This window comes from Natator depressus, chromosome 2 (genome assembly GCF_965152275.1).
Source record: "Natator depressus isolate rNatDep1 chromosome 2, rNatDep2.hap1, whole genome shotgun sequence".
NCBI classification, from domain to species: Eukaryota; Metazoa; Chordata; order Testudines; family Cheloniidae; genus Natator; species Natator depressus.
In genome coordinates, this window is record NC_134235.1 from 198,651,999 (window position 1) to 198,666,063 (window position 14,065).

Here is a 14,065-nt window from a genome sequence, read left to right on the forward strand (position 1 = left end):
TGGACGATCGAGATCCGAAAGGAGCACTTAAAGACGATCAAGTAATTGCAGAGAAACTAAATGAATTCTTTGCTTCAGTCTTCACGGCTGAGGATGTTAGGGAGATTCCCAAACCTGAGCCGTCTTTTGTAGGTGACAAATCTGAGGAATTGTCACAGATTGAAGTGTCACTCAAAGAGGTTTTGGAATTAACTGAGAAACTTAACAGTAACAAGTTAAGGGACCAGATGGCATTCGCCCAAGAGTTCTGAAAGAACTCAAATGTGAAATTGTGGAACTATTAACTACGGTTTGTAACCTGTCCTTTAAATCAGCTTCTGTACCCAATGACTGGAAGATAGCTAATCTAACGCCAATATTTAAAAAGGTCTCTAGAGGTGATCCTGGCAGTTACAGATTAATAAGTCTAACGTCAGTACTGGGCAAATTAGTTGACACAATAGTAAAGAATAAAATTGTCAGACACATAGAAGAACATAAATTGTTGGGCAAAAGTCAACACGGTTTCTGTAAAGGAAAATCATGTTTTACTAATCTAGTAGAGTTCTTTGAAGGGGTCAACAAACATGTGGACAAGGGGGATCCAGTGGACAAGGGGGATCCAGTGGACATAGTATACTTAAATTTCCAGAAAGCCTTTGACAAGGTCCCTCACCAAAGGCTCTTATGTCAATTAAGTTGTCATGGGATAAGAGGGAAGATCCTTTCATGGATTGAGAACTGGTTAAAAGACAGGGAACAAAAGGTAGGAATAAACGGTAAATTTTCAGAATTGAGAGGGCTGTTCCCCAAGGGTCAGTCCTCGGACTAATCCTATTCAGCTTATTCATAAATGATCTGGAGAAGGGAGTAAACAGTGAGGTGGCAAAGTTTGCAGATGATACTAAACTGCTCAAGATAGTTAAGACCAAAGCAGACTGTGAAGAACTTCAAAAAGGTCTCACAAAACTAAGTTATTGGGCAACAAAATGGCAAATGAAATTTAATGTGGATAAATGTAAAGTAATGCACATTGAAAAAAATAACCCCAACTATACATACAATATGATGGGGGCTAATTTAGCTACAACTAATCAGGAGAAAGATCTTGGACTCATCGTGGATAGTTCTCTGAAGACGTCCACGCAGTGTGCAGCGGCAGTCAAAAAGGCAAACAGGATGTTAGGAATCATTATAAAAGGGATAGAGAATAAGACTGAGAATATTTTATTACCCTTATATAAATCCATGGTACACCCACATCTTGAATACTGCGTACAGAGGAGGTCCCCTCATCTCAAAAAAGATATACTGGCATTAGAAAAGGTTCAGAAAAGGGCAACTAAAATGATTAGGGGTTTGGAATGGGTCCCATATGAGGAGAGATCAAAGAGGCTAGGACTTTTCAGCTTGGAAAAGAGGAGACTAAGGGGAGATATGATAGAGATATATAAAATCATGAGTGGTGTGGAGAAAGGGAATAAGGAAAAGTTATTTACTTGTTCCCTTAATATAAGAACTAGGGTCCACCAAATGAAATTAATGGGTAGCAGGTTTAAAACAAATAAAAGGAAATTCTTCTTCACACAGCGCACAGTCAACCTGTGGAACTCCTTGCCTGAGGAGGTTGTGAAGGCTAGGACTATAATAGGGTTTAAAAGAGAACTGGATAAATTCATGGAGGTTAAGTCCATTAATTGCTATTAGCCAGGATGGGTAAGGAATGGTGTCCCTAGCCTCTGTTTGTCAGAGGGTGGAGATGGATGGCAGGAGAGAGATCACTTGATCATTACCTGTTAGGTTCACTCCCTCTGGGGCACCTGGCAATGGCCACTGTCAGTAGACAGGATACTGGGCTGGATGGACCTTTGGTCTGACCTAACATGGCTGTTCTTATGTGACTGGGGGTGCGGGCTCCAGGCTGGGGGATGGGGCAGGGGGTTGGGGTGCAGGAGGGGGTTCTAGGCTGGGGAATGGGGCAGAGGGGTTCAGGGTGTGGGTGGGGGCTCTGGGCTGGGGCAGGGGTTTGGGGTTGGGGTGGGGGCTCTGGGCTGGGGCTGGGGCTGGGGATGAGGGGTTGGAGTGCAGAAGGGTGTTCCGGGTTTGGGGTTGGCTCAGGGCTGGGGCAGGCAATTGGGGCGCGGGCTTACCTCCGGCAGGTGCCAGTCAGCGGTGCAGTGGGGGGAACTAAGGCAGGCTAGTCCCTACCAGTCCTGGCTCCACGCTGCACCCTAAAAGCAGCAAGCAGGTTCGGCTCCTAGGCAGAGGTGCGGCAGGTAGTTCTGCGCACTGCTCTCGCCTGCAGGCACCACCCCTGCAGCTCCCATTGGCTGCGGTTCCTGGCCAATGGGAGTACGGAGCCAGCCCGTGGCCCCTGCCATCTAAGAGTCGGACCTGCTGGCCGCTTACGGGGGGCAGCATGGAGCCAGGACTGGTAGGGACTATCCTGCATTAGCTCCGCAGCACCGCTGGCTGGACTTTTAACAGCCTGGTCAGCGGTGCTGACGGGAGCCACCAGGGTCCCTTTTCGACCAGGTGTTCTGGTCGAAAACCGGACACCTGATCATCCATCCTAAAGGCTTTATAAAAAATAAGTTCTACTCAAAAGAATGTTTTCCTTTTGGTTTATGGGAGATTTTTTTCCAGTGCAATTTTGGATACCTAATCCAACAGTTGCTTTTAATGTTCAGTTGACATTTTTTGCTCCACTTATATGGAAAGAGGTTAATTGTGTTTCAGTGCTGTTTTGTAATTTTACATTTAAAATGTAGTCTCCTATACCATCTCTTGGTACTGGTCTAGCGACTGCATCGGGTGGTCACTCAGAGTCAGGTCTTCTGATGCTGAGTGCATCTGAAGAGGCCAGAATTTTCTTGCACCAGCTTGTAAGGGCATATGGGGGTTGGATAGGCAAGTGGTGTGGATCGCTGTGTGCTTTTTCCAGGGTGGGCTTCCTCAGTATAGGCCAATTCAGTTGAGTCAAGGGGTACTGTAAAGGGCCTGGAAATCTCAGGTATATGAGACAGGTTGGGATTGGTGGCTCTATTCTTGGCCATTAATGTTTAATGCATGGGGCTGGCTGCCAGATACTGGTATTAAATTAACATGATTTTGTTGTCTTAATAAAAGTTTCTGCCAGTTTCCTTTTTAACCATGCACTTCGTTTATGCCTTACCCTCTTGAGTGTGGCAGTGACAATGCGTTCTTTAAATTCTGCCCAGATGCAATCAACCAGGTTGCTTTTAAAATCAATCACATAATAGATTTGTAATAGAATGCCAACATGGTTTTTTTTTGTTTATGCATGCTGCTCTTGATTTCACAAATATTTATCTTCTACCTCTTGTGCATTTGTATTTAATATATACCAAATAGTCACCCTTGACCCCATTTGCCTCTCCAACCACCACCTTCTCCATCTCCCTTCTACCTTTCATCTCTAAGTTCATTGAAAGTGCTTTTTACAATTGCTGTCTGGATTTCCTCTCATCCATATCTATCGTAGACCCTCACTAATTTCCCCCTTGCATTCAACTGAAACCACTCTCACCACAGTCTGTAATGGCTTCTTCTTAGCAAAATCTAAGAACCAGTACTCTATGCTTGTTCTCCGTGACCTGTTGGCTCCCTTTGACACAGTTGACCATGCAGTTTGTCTTGAAATCTTGGCCCCTTTGGCTTCTGTGACTCTGTCTTCTCCTGGTTCTTCTCCTACCTGTTTAACTGCTCCTTCAGATGTGTCGTTTGGATGATAGCCAGAGAATTATGAAAGCAGAGTCTGTTGGTCTGCACATGTGCCCTGGCTCACCTCGTTCTTCTGACTGAGGAAATAAAGGGCAGGGCAGATTGACCACCTCTCCAGTTCCTACTCATAGCTGCATAGAGTAGGTCGGAACCTCCAGCTTCTAAAGCTTCGCCTTTCTTCTTTATCGGTGAAAATATATTTAGATATCTGTAAATAGTTTTTATATTGTAGAGTTTTAAAGTTATTATCTGTTACTTTTAGGGTTTTATAGTTAGTCTACCTGACCTAGTGAGCACACGCCATCCCACTCCCAGTACCCTGCTTGGGTACTAAACTATGCCCAGGACTCTGGGCTTCAAAATTTGTTCTTCCTGCCTGCAGTCCTTCCCGGTCAGCAACGACCACGAATGCTGGTTGTGCTGCCTTCGAGAAGCCCACATCATGGCAAGATGCAGTATCTGCTGTTCATTCCTAAGCTGTACCTGGAAAGAGCGGGAACTTCACCTTAGAAAGCACCTATTGGAAAAGGCTATGAGAACACAATCAGCCCCAGGCTGGGAAGTCCCTCTCGGTACATCAGTCTGACTCAGCAAGGAGTGCAGCTCCTACCACTATGTCCGAATCAGGAGCTAAGCAGTCTACCACCAGAGATCCCTCAGTGGGGACTTGTCTGGAGAGAAGGGAGCATTCTCATAAGTACAAGACTAAGTTTTCCTCCAAAACCACTTTGAAGAGGTCAAATCTAGCCCTGCCTAAACCGAGCACTAACTCTGCCCAAGAGAACTTAGGATGTACTAAGTCTCAGAGGCATGATAAGAAAGCACACGAGTCTAGGGCTCCATAGGCACCAGATCGGGATGCGATGGTACCATGCTTCTGGTGCCTCCCAAGCACAAATCCTGGGATCCACCAGTACTGATGAAGATTAACATCTAAGAGTATCGGTCACCTGCAGTTCTGTCTTTCTTCAACGGCTATGGGACAGACTATCTCTTCTGTGGTTCCAGTGGTTCAGGCAGACAGGACCCTCTGAAGCTGGGAAGAGCTGAGATCTACACTCCGCCTGAGGACATCTTCACGTTTCCAAACCTCGAGGCTCCCACTTTTTCAGCTGCCTCTCTTTTGAGAGAGGTTGTGACTCCACTAGGGGTGCAGCCCTTTGGAAGGAGTTTGTGTCTGATTCCATCTTTGGGCTATAATATCCCTCCAAGGTCACCATCGGTATCACTGTTGGAAATGAATCAGTTTTCCCCTCATCAGAAGATTCTGAACTGCCAGATGAACCATTATGCCCTCCTTCTCCTCCAAGACACACTGTCCTGGACAGAAGATCTGGGCCAGCTTGGGTCCATCCCCCACCTCATCATCTGCCTCAGAACTGTCAGTACCTCACACCTTAGGGACCACCACAACCCTCATTTGACTCATCCTATTGGCCATACTGGGGACCATGGCACCAATAAAATCCTGCAGAGTTGGTCTGTTCTGCTAAGGAGTCATGCCTTCCCTCCCCTTTGAGGGGACAACTTGAGTACTCCCAAATCCTTCTGAGGAGGAAGAGTATGCACGAGATCTGACAAGATTGCAGTCTTCACATCCAGATTTGGCGGTGATTCCAATGTCTCCATCTGCTCCTGATGACTATAAACAATTGCAGGGGAGTTGCAGATTCCACTTGAGGGTCAGGGTCCTCAACACAAGCTCCTGGACATCCTTCAGTCCTCTAGCTCCAGTAGAATAACATTCATAATTAACAAAGCCATACTGGAGCCAGCAACAGTGGTCTGGCAAACCACAGCTTACCGGCATACCTACCGCTAAGAGGGCTGAGAAGTGGTAGTATGTCTCAACCAATGGAACAGAATTTTAGTTCTCCCACCCTGTTCCTACTTCTTCATGATCCAAGTCACATCAGAGAGATATAGGCAGCAAATCCCTGACTGATAAACTATTCTGACTGATAAAGAGGGGAAGCTTCTTAACTTATTGGGAAAGGGAGGGTCTTCTTTTCTTCTAGCTTCCAGTTCAGGATAGTCAGTTACCAAGCACTACTGGATAAGCATGGATTCCTGAACTATTGGAAATTCTCTGACTTTATTGACAGTCTCCCAGAGGACATATCACGTTTCCAGACTCTCATAGAGGTAGCTAAAATGTTGCCAGGATCACTATCCAATCAGCAGTAGATGTATCTGATACATCTTTGAGTGCAATGGCTGCTGTCATCGTTATGGTCATGGTTCCATGGTTGGTTTTCCCAGAGAGATCCAGAACACCATTGAGAAGCTTGCTTCAGTGAGACTCTTCTGTTTAATCAGAAGACAGATGAGCCCTTACACACTTTAAAGGACTCCAGGGCTACCCTCCAGTCCCTAGAAATATATACACCAGCTCTGAAGAGAAACAGCCTTGACTGATGGCTCAACAGTTCTTCTACCAGAGACTTTATGAGCCACCTTGTAAGAAGCAGATAGCTCAAAAGATCCGCTTCTCCACACCTTCTGCAGCAGATTCCTCATTCCAGTTTCAGCCCTTGGCTAAACATCATTTTTGACAGGAGCTTAAGAGCTGTAAACCATGAGTCCAACACACTTTGGGGGTTTTCTAGCACTATTTCAACACCTGGAGTGCAACACAAACAGGCAAGTGAGCGCTCAGCATCATCCATTCTGGTTATACAAGAGTTTGCATCCCTACCCCTTCCAAATCCCCTTTCCCCACCCCTCTTTTGGGGGCCACTCTCAAGAACATTCACAAACAAGAAATGGAATCTCTCTTAGAACGGGTTCCTCTTCAGTACTGAGGGAGGGGTTTTACTCAACATATTTCCTAGCACCTCAAAAGAAAGGCGGTTGGTGACCCATTCTCAACCCCTGCCATCTCAATGGCTTTATTTACAAACTTAGGTTTCGCATGGTAACGTTGGCATCTAGAAAAAGACATGTGCATTACAACTTTTGTCATGAAGTACGCCTTCTTTCACAGCAGTCCTTCGTTTGGCTGTGCCATCTGTGACCTCTCACCTTTTGAGCACTGCTGTCACTCAGGAGTAATTCATAAAGTCAAAATGGCTGAGAACTTAAAAATTGGACAGTACAGATCACAAATCCCAGGGATGACTGAACCTGATGATATTCTAAACAAAAAGAGCACTCAACCATGCTTACAGCTGTTTCCTTGCTTCACACTGACAAAACATACATTCTTCAGAATGACACATCGACAGATTGACAGTCCTGGAATCTTATTATATAGGTAACCGGTATATTGTGAGAACCATAGTTTTGGTATAGGAGTAGCATTCTATTTCTAATTAAATTTGGTGGGCCAGATTCTCCTTCAACTGACTTTGGTGTAAATTCAAAGTAGCTCATTTGTTACTCCAGATTTACAGGGATATACAACTTGATTCAAAATCTGGCCCACTAACTCCAAGCCAATTTTAGTTGCCAGTGTGCTAGGTTTAGTTTCCTGTAGAAAGTGCTCAGTTATTTTAGCCAATTAGAGTTTCGTTCTAAGTATTTAATAGCAATTTCTAAGTCTGTCAAAGTATCAAGAAGGCAGAAAACTGCTTGTCCTATCCAATCATCAACCTTTTGGCTCCAACTTTATTTGAATCATGGGGCATGAAGCAATTACTCCTGTTGGTCCGTTTGACAATGAAAACAACATTTAACTATGATTTATTTTTCCAAAATAGAATGATTGCATATACTTGTATTTTACAGTTTGAAGTCTCAAATTGAGTGCAATTGAGGAAACATAGAGTACATTAAAGAACCACAGTAACCCTGAGATTTAAAAAGAAAGTGGTGGTATGTTTTTGCTATTATCAAAGTAAAAGGTCTCCAGAGACCACCTTTATACCCTGATTGTGCATGTCTAAAACTAAGCAAAGCTGTATGACCAGTGTTGTCTCAGGGGGATGCTGAGTCATTAACTCCTATTTATTACATCTCAGCTGGATTATTGCAATTTACTGTTCACAGGCCTTTCAGGCTGTTTATATTTTAAATTAAAATTAGCTGCAACATTCTGGATGCAAGCACTAAGTCACTCAAGATTTTGTACATCATGTTATAGCAATTTATAGCAATAGTTCCAGACTGATTCTAAGACTTTTCTTTCTGTAAAAGTATGATTATTCATGGCATTGTCCATGGCTGTAATGGACTACTACAACCTCTTTATTTCACTAAATATTCATTTTATGATCTCTAAGGACTCTCTTGAGGTTTAGAGGTGGCCATTATTTATTGGTTGCAGACAGTCCACTTGATGCTGGTCTGAATGCAGCATGGAGTAAATGGAGCTAAATCTTACTGAAGTGTTTGTGTCAAATTAATTGGTGATCTAAACACTAGTTTAAGTTACATGTTGTAAATGATTGACAACAGCAAGTGTAACTGGCACCAATGTGATGTTCAATGCATGAAACAGAAGAGGAGCAGGAAAATCAGTGTGGCCAGAAGGGGTGACATAAAGCATATTCACTATAATCTAATTTCATCCTCTGCTAACAGCAATCGCAGGACTCCTGGTACCACATTGAACCATGGCATAACCAGACTAAACTTTTACTGACTTCACTGGAAGAGGTACGCTTGTCTGCTGGCCAGTGCTGTGTGGCTCCCACAGAATGCTGAATTGGTGCCCATTACATTACTTTCTGTTTACAGCCATACGTTGACCAGTTACACCACTGTTAATATCACCATTGAATTTGGCCCATATTTCCTGTAGTAAAAGGCTTACACTAAGCCACAACTGCGTGTGCATTAATATAGTATTGGTGCACACCTACCACGCGAGAATCCTTCCCAGGCACATCATGGAGGGCTTGTTTTCCATTAGAATATGCAAAAGAAAAGGAGGACTTGTGGCACCTTAGAGACTAACATTTATTTGAGCATAAGCTTTCGTGAGCTACAGCTCACTTCATCGGATGCATCAATAACTCCATACGGCTAAATTCAGTGCCTTGCATAATGACAGGTTTCAGAGTAGCAGCCGTGTTAGTCTGTATTCGCAAAAGAAAAGGAGTACTTGTGGCACCTTAGAGACTAACCCATTTATTTGAGCAGAAGCTTTCGTGAGCTACAGCATCCGATGAAGAGAGCTGTAGCTCACGAAAGCTTCTGCTCAAATAAATGGGTTAGTCTCTAAGGTGCCACAAGTACTCCTTTTTGCGAATACAGACTAACACGGCTGCTACTCTGAAACCTGTCATTGTGCAAGGCATTAGAATATGGTTCATTATTTTACATATTTTTTAAAAAACGTAAAATTCAGTTTTGGGAGCAGAGGATTATTCTTAGTAGATAAGTAAAAGACAAGAGTAGCTAAAAGATTATAAATCTCACTCTTCTCTGAAGATATTTTTTGTTGAATTTAATTTAAATTTTAAACTTTTAAGTGGTCTATTTGAACACCATCTCCGTCCCACATAAATCTGACTGTGGTTGCCCTAGGAGTTTGTGGATGTGTAGTTGTTACTTTAAATCCTTTTTCTATTTACAAAAATAAAAGTCCAAACTTTTTTAAAATTGAAAGTGAGTTTAAAGTGGCCAGAGAGCCACAAAGTGTTGTGGAAACTACAAGAGAGGGGATAATTGAAAACTGCTTCTTTCCCCCCCTACCCTTGTTGGTTGATCTGTTATCTGCTACTCCTTCCTTCTGGCTGTTTCTCCTTTCCTTGTCCTCTTCTCCTCCTACCACAGCACAGTTTGATTGCAAAGCTCCCTGAAAGGGGGCTGTTTCAGGCAGAAGATGTAGTGTGGAGGATGTTACAAAGTCAAAAATAGGATAAAACTTTTTTATAATGTGGTGCGACTGAAATCCTTTGAGTAGAATGATTATGAACTTAGAGACATAAAGGATCAAATTTTCAAAAGATTCCACTTAAATTTCATCCCAATTTCATGCACCCCTATTTTATTTTGTGTACATTTCCTAGCCATGTTTTTGCCTTCACAAATGTACTTTGGGCATACAAATCTTTGTATTTTGCATATGAAAAGTTGTGCATGTAATTCTTGGTTAAACTATTTAAAACAGATTTATTTATTTTTTTGCTTAAAGAAAACATAGTAATCTATTATGCACCTACATTTGCCGTGATTTTGAATGTATACATCATTGCAAAATGCCAGTTTAGTCTAGCAAAGTAGTAATCCAAAAGAGAGATCAGGATTATATTTACTTGGGTTTTTTGCAATCCCAGTTATTCTTGCCCGTACAAAATGTTTTCTTTTATAACTGCAAAACAGTGGAGGCTTCTCAGGATAGAATTTCCTACCATATTGTTCACCAGATATGCTATCTTTCCCTACTGCTATAAACAGGCTCTCATTCTGCACCTTTATGTGTCAGTTTTGCCTACCCACTTTCAGATGTCACCATCCTCCACTGATGCAAAACTAGTCTATGCGTGGGTACTGTAGAATATCTTGCTCCAGTGTCCTCTTTGCTGAAAACTCAAATATATATAAGGAAAATATCTCTCTCTAGGAATGTACAAAAGCTAGATCCATGTTATGGGTAATTTCATTTTTGTTAATTTGCAAGATTAACAAATTACACATTTCATCTAGTGCAAGAGTTACCTTTGGTGAGCATGGTGCACAATTTTTAACTGTTCACATACATCTCATTACCAGAATATTATCTTTTTTCATTTATGGCAAAATATAAAGATTGTTTTGGCACAGTATTAATATTTAAAATGCTACCAAAAGATCTTTACAAAGGAATGCATGCATGCAAAGTATGCATCCGTCAATGATCCTAAATTACTTCAGAAGCAAGGGGGGAAAAGGTTTGAATTTAAAAGATTGCTCTAATGTGCTCGTCAAAAAGTTGCATCATTTTTATTTCAGACAACTTCAACTTTCTCAGAGTGAAATGTTCTTCAACTTTCTAGCCTAATAATTATTTTATAAATATCAGAAGTGCAGTGCACTTAATTCTTTAGCTGAAGGCATTATTTTCAGTTTCTGTACACTGCTTCAAGCTTGCTCCATTTAATCATTTTAAAAGCTTATTTGGTGTAAATTGCATTTAACACTGTAGTTGCAAGGGTGTTATGTAAAAAGTCCAAGAGAGCGTTCGGCGCCTAAGATCTTATACTAACAATTGAGCTTCAGAAGTGGAGCAGCTACTGAATCATCTTAAACTCTCTAGCATCCTCTGTTGACACAAATAGGTAATGTCAAGTGTACTCTGTTCTTACTCCTTTATTAAATGCATAAGATAGAAATCAATATACCTACTACATTTTACTTTGTATAGACTTAGGTTATGTAGTGCAGGCTTAATTTGTGGTGTTCCTCAGGTCTGGTTTTACTTTTTTTTTTCACCTTCAGTCAAGTTAGACCAGTTGAAGATTTTTCTGATTTGTGTCTGTCTTAGCTAGTCTTTTTGTATTTTGTGGTGTTTTTCTTTGCCGCAGGGATCCTCAGGACATTGCAAACTACATATATCGTACTGTAGAAAATCAGATTGCCTGTTCTTTTGTAAACCTTTCAATTTTTAGACTCTTCTTTCAAAATAATAGAGAAGCCTAGAATCGCCCATGCTAAAATTAAGAATTTATAACTGCATGGAACAGATGTTTTCATAAACATTTGCTATAATTAATTTCAACTAGGGGATTGAAGGAACAAAGCAGTTTTTCCCTCTTCAAAACTTTATTGCTTTTTCCCTATGCAGCGAACTCAGAAATCTTAGCTTTAATATTGTTAATGAAACAAATTTACTCTTCTGTTTAGTTTTCATTGTGAGAAAGAAAAGATTAATTTGTACAAGATAATGGCCTTTGGAAAAATGGAGGAATAAGTTGAATTTGAAGCATCATGTGGAAGGGATGAAAATACTGAGGATGAGTCAATGGGTTAATATTTTATGAGGCCAAAACCTCTATGCTGTCAGGTGTCAGGGTCCCTTAATTATTAGAATAATTTTGTGTGACTCAATTTGATATTGAATATATACCTATGGAGTAAAATAATCTGATGGGGTTTGATGTTTGAAGAGTTGTGAACCTTAGTGTTACAAAGAAGCAAACGAGTCTTTTGTGGCATTATATATAGTTTTAATGCATAGTATAATGCTTATTGTATGCTGATTACCCCTTTATACTCAAGATCTGCAATCTGTTAAGTAATTTTTTTGTTTGCATTATATAGCAAACACATTTTGACTAAAATCAGTCTTCCATATTTGTGTTGTCGCTGGGTGTTCATTTTGTTAAACAAAACAGTCTTCTAATAAAATAGCTGATACTGCCTTGCAGATGTGTTCTGTTTTTTTCAGGGATAGGGCTTGAAAAGAAAGTACATTGTAGAACCAGAATTTGCTGACATTAAACAGAAGAAAAATATCTGTTTATCACTATTTCCTTTCTGTCATCTCTGGGAACGGAATTTTTTTTGTTTCTCTATATAGCAAAATAATCTGTAAGAGAAGTTTAAAATAAAAGTTTCAAAATAAGCAGAGCTTAATTGTTCTATACCTGAAAGCTCAAGTACAGCTGCCAGGAATTTTGAGTAAACTAGTATTCTTGACTTATCTGTCATCTATAAAATGTACAACGAAAAATAGGTAGCTGTCACTAAAATTACATTTCAGCTTTCAATAACCATTTAATGAGTAGCGTAATTATATAAGTATGGTACCTCAAGTACTTCACTCAATAATTAAAAATAATCTCCTCTTTAAAGTGAAAGCTCTATAATTATTATTTGACTTAACCAGGACCACTGTTATGATCTCCAGTGGCACCTCAGATTGTTCAGAGTGGTTTGAAAGTACAAATTAAAATTGTATAAATCATTAAATTATTAAGCTTTAAATATGCTAAAACTGAATATAATGTGGTATTTGAAAGTCATGCTATAGGAATTTACAGACTTATAATGTAAGCAGATACTTGTCTGTTACATTCTCCTTGTCTCTAAGCATAAAACACTGCATTGTTATAGTAATAAACAAGTGTTTTATATAAACTAAACTTAGAATTGTTTTACAGCTCAAAATAAAGATGTTTATTAACAAAAATTCATCTTCAATTAAAAATAAAATTTTAAGCAGAGTGCAAACTTGTCAGCAGGAGGATGTGTCTTCATTCTGGCATGGGTAAGCAGCTTTTGCAACTGGGGAATGCACGATCTGATTTCCTAAGTGAAATCACTTTTATCTCTGATTCTGAAACTGACAGCCTCAAAACCCTTCCCTACTTAGTGCAAGGTTTAAGAAAATAGTTCTGACTTTACAATATATATGTAGAGCAGTTTCTTTTGTATTAAATATACTTTCCAAAGACATGAGCACTAAAGAGTTCACAGGTCTTTCTTCAGTAGGTAGGAAAGTATCAAAGGGGCAGCAACTCTTTATTCCAGAATTCTGTACTGGCGTAGTAGTAGCTGTTTAGGATCAGATCCCATTTCTTTTCAACAACTAGCCTTGTACAGTACCACATTTTGACTCTTAAATAAAATGCCAGCATGTCGAGCGATGAGGGACTGGATTGTTCAGGAAGACCATCTTTGATGCCTTGGTTATCGGTTTTATTTTATCCTAGGGCAGGAGTTACTGAAAAATAGTTTTCATGTGAGTTGTCATTGGCTTATATGAAATGAGCTAGTAATTATAGTGCCTAGCTCTTGGATAGTGCTTTTCATTCCGAGCTCTGAGTGCTTTACAAAGCCAGGTGGTATCATTATGCCTCTGTTACAGATGAAAAAACTGAGGCAAAGGGAAGTGAAGTAACTTTCCTAAGGTCACACAGCAGCTACATGGCAGAGCAGGAGTAGAATCCGAGTCCTCCTGAGTCCTCATGTGGAATTCTATTCACTGAGCCATATGGCCTTACCTCTTGGACATGTGTTTTATTTGAAGAAGCATCATAACTCAGTCTTGATGGGAAAAGGCCAAGGATTCAGGGGTATTGATGGTGGACCACCCTCTCCCCTTTGTAAGTAGTCTGTCTTGATTAGAGACATGTTACTGAGCCAATGTGAGGGAAACTTGAACTGCCCTGGCCGCCTTCTGTGGAAAGAAGACTTCATTTAACTATTCATTTAGTTAAAACATTTCACAATATATAAATTGACTTCAGATAGGAAAACGTATTTCTTTTTCATCCATTTTTATTAGACGTTATCTTTTAAAAACATCTTATTCACTTAGGCTTGTCTCTAGTTGTTAAACGAACTCAAAACCCCAGATACAAACACCTTTGAGGTTTGGGAAAATTCATATCCAGAACTGAAGCTTGAGACTTGAGGTCCTCTCTAGTTACAAACAATAACATTCTTCAAGATGGAAGAATGAGACCTATCC

The 14,065-nt window shown here is 40.5% G+C and overlaps 1 protein-coding gene across 1 annotated transcript in view; it reads left to right on the plus strand.

Annotated features, from left to right (window-relative positions):
• TBC1D5 (TBC1 domain family member 5) overlaps nucleotides 1-14,065 on the plus strand; it is a 469,719-nt gene that overhangs the window by 233,261 nt on the left and 222,393 nt on the right. The gene's annotated exons all lie outside the window — the stretch shown is intronic.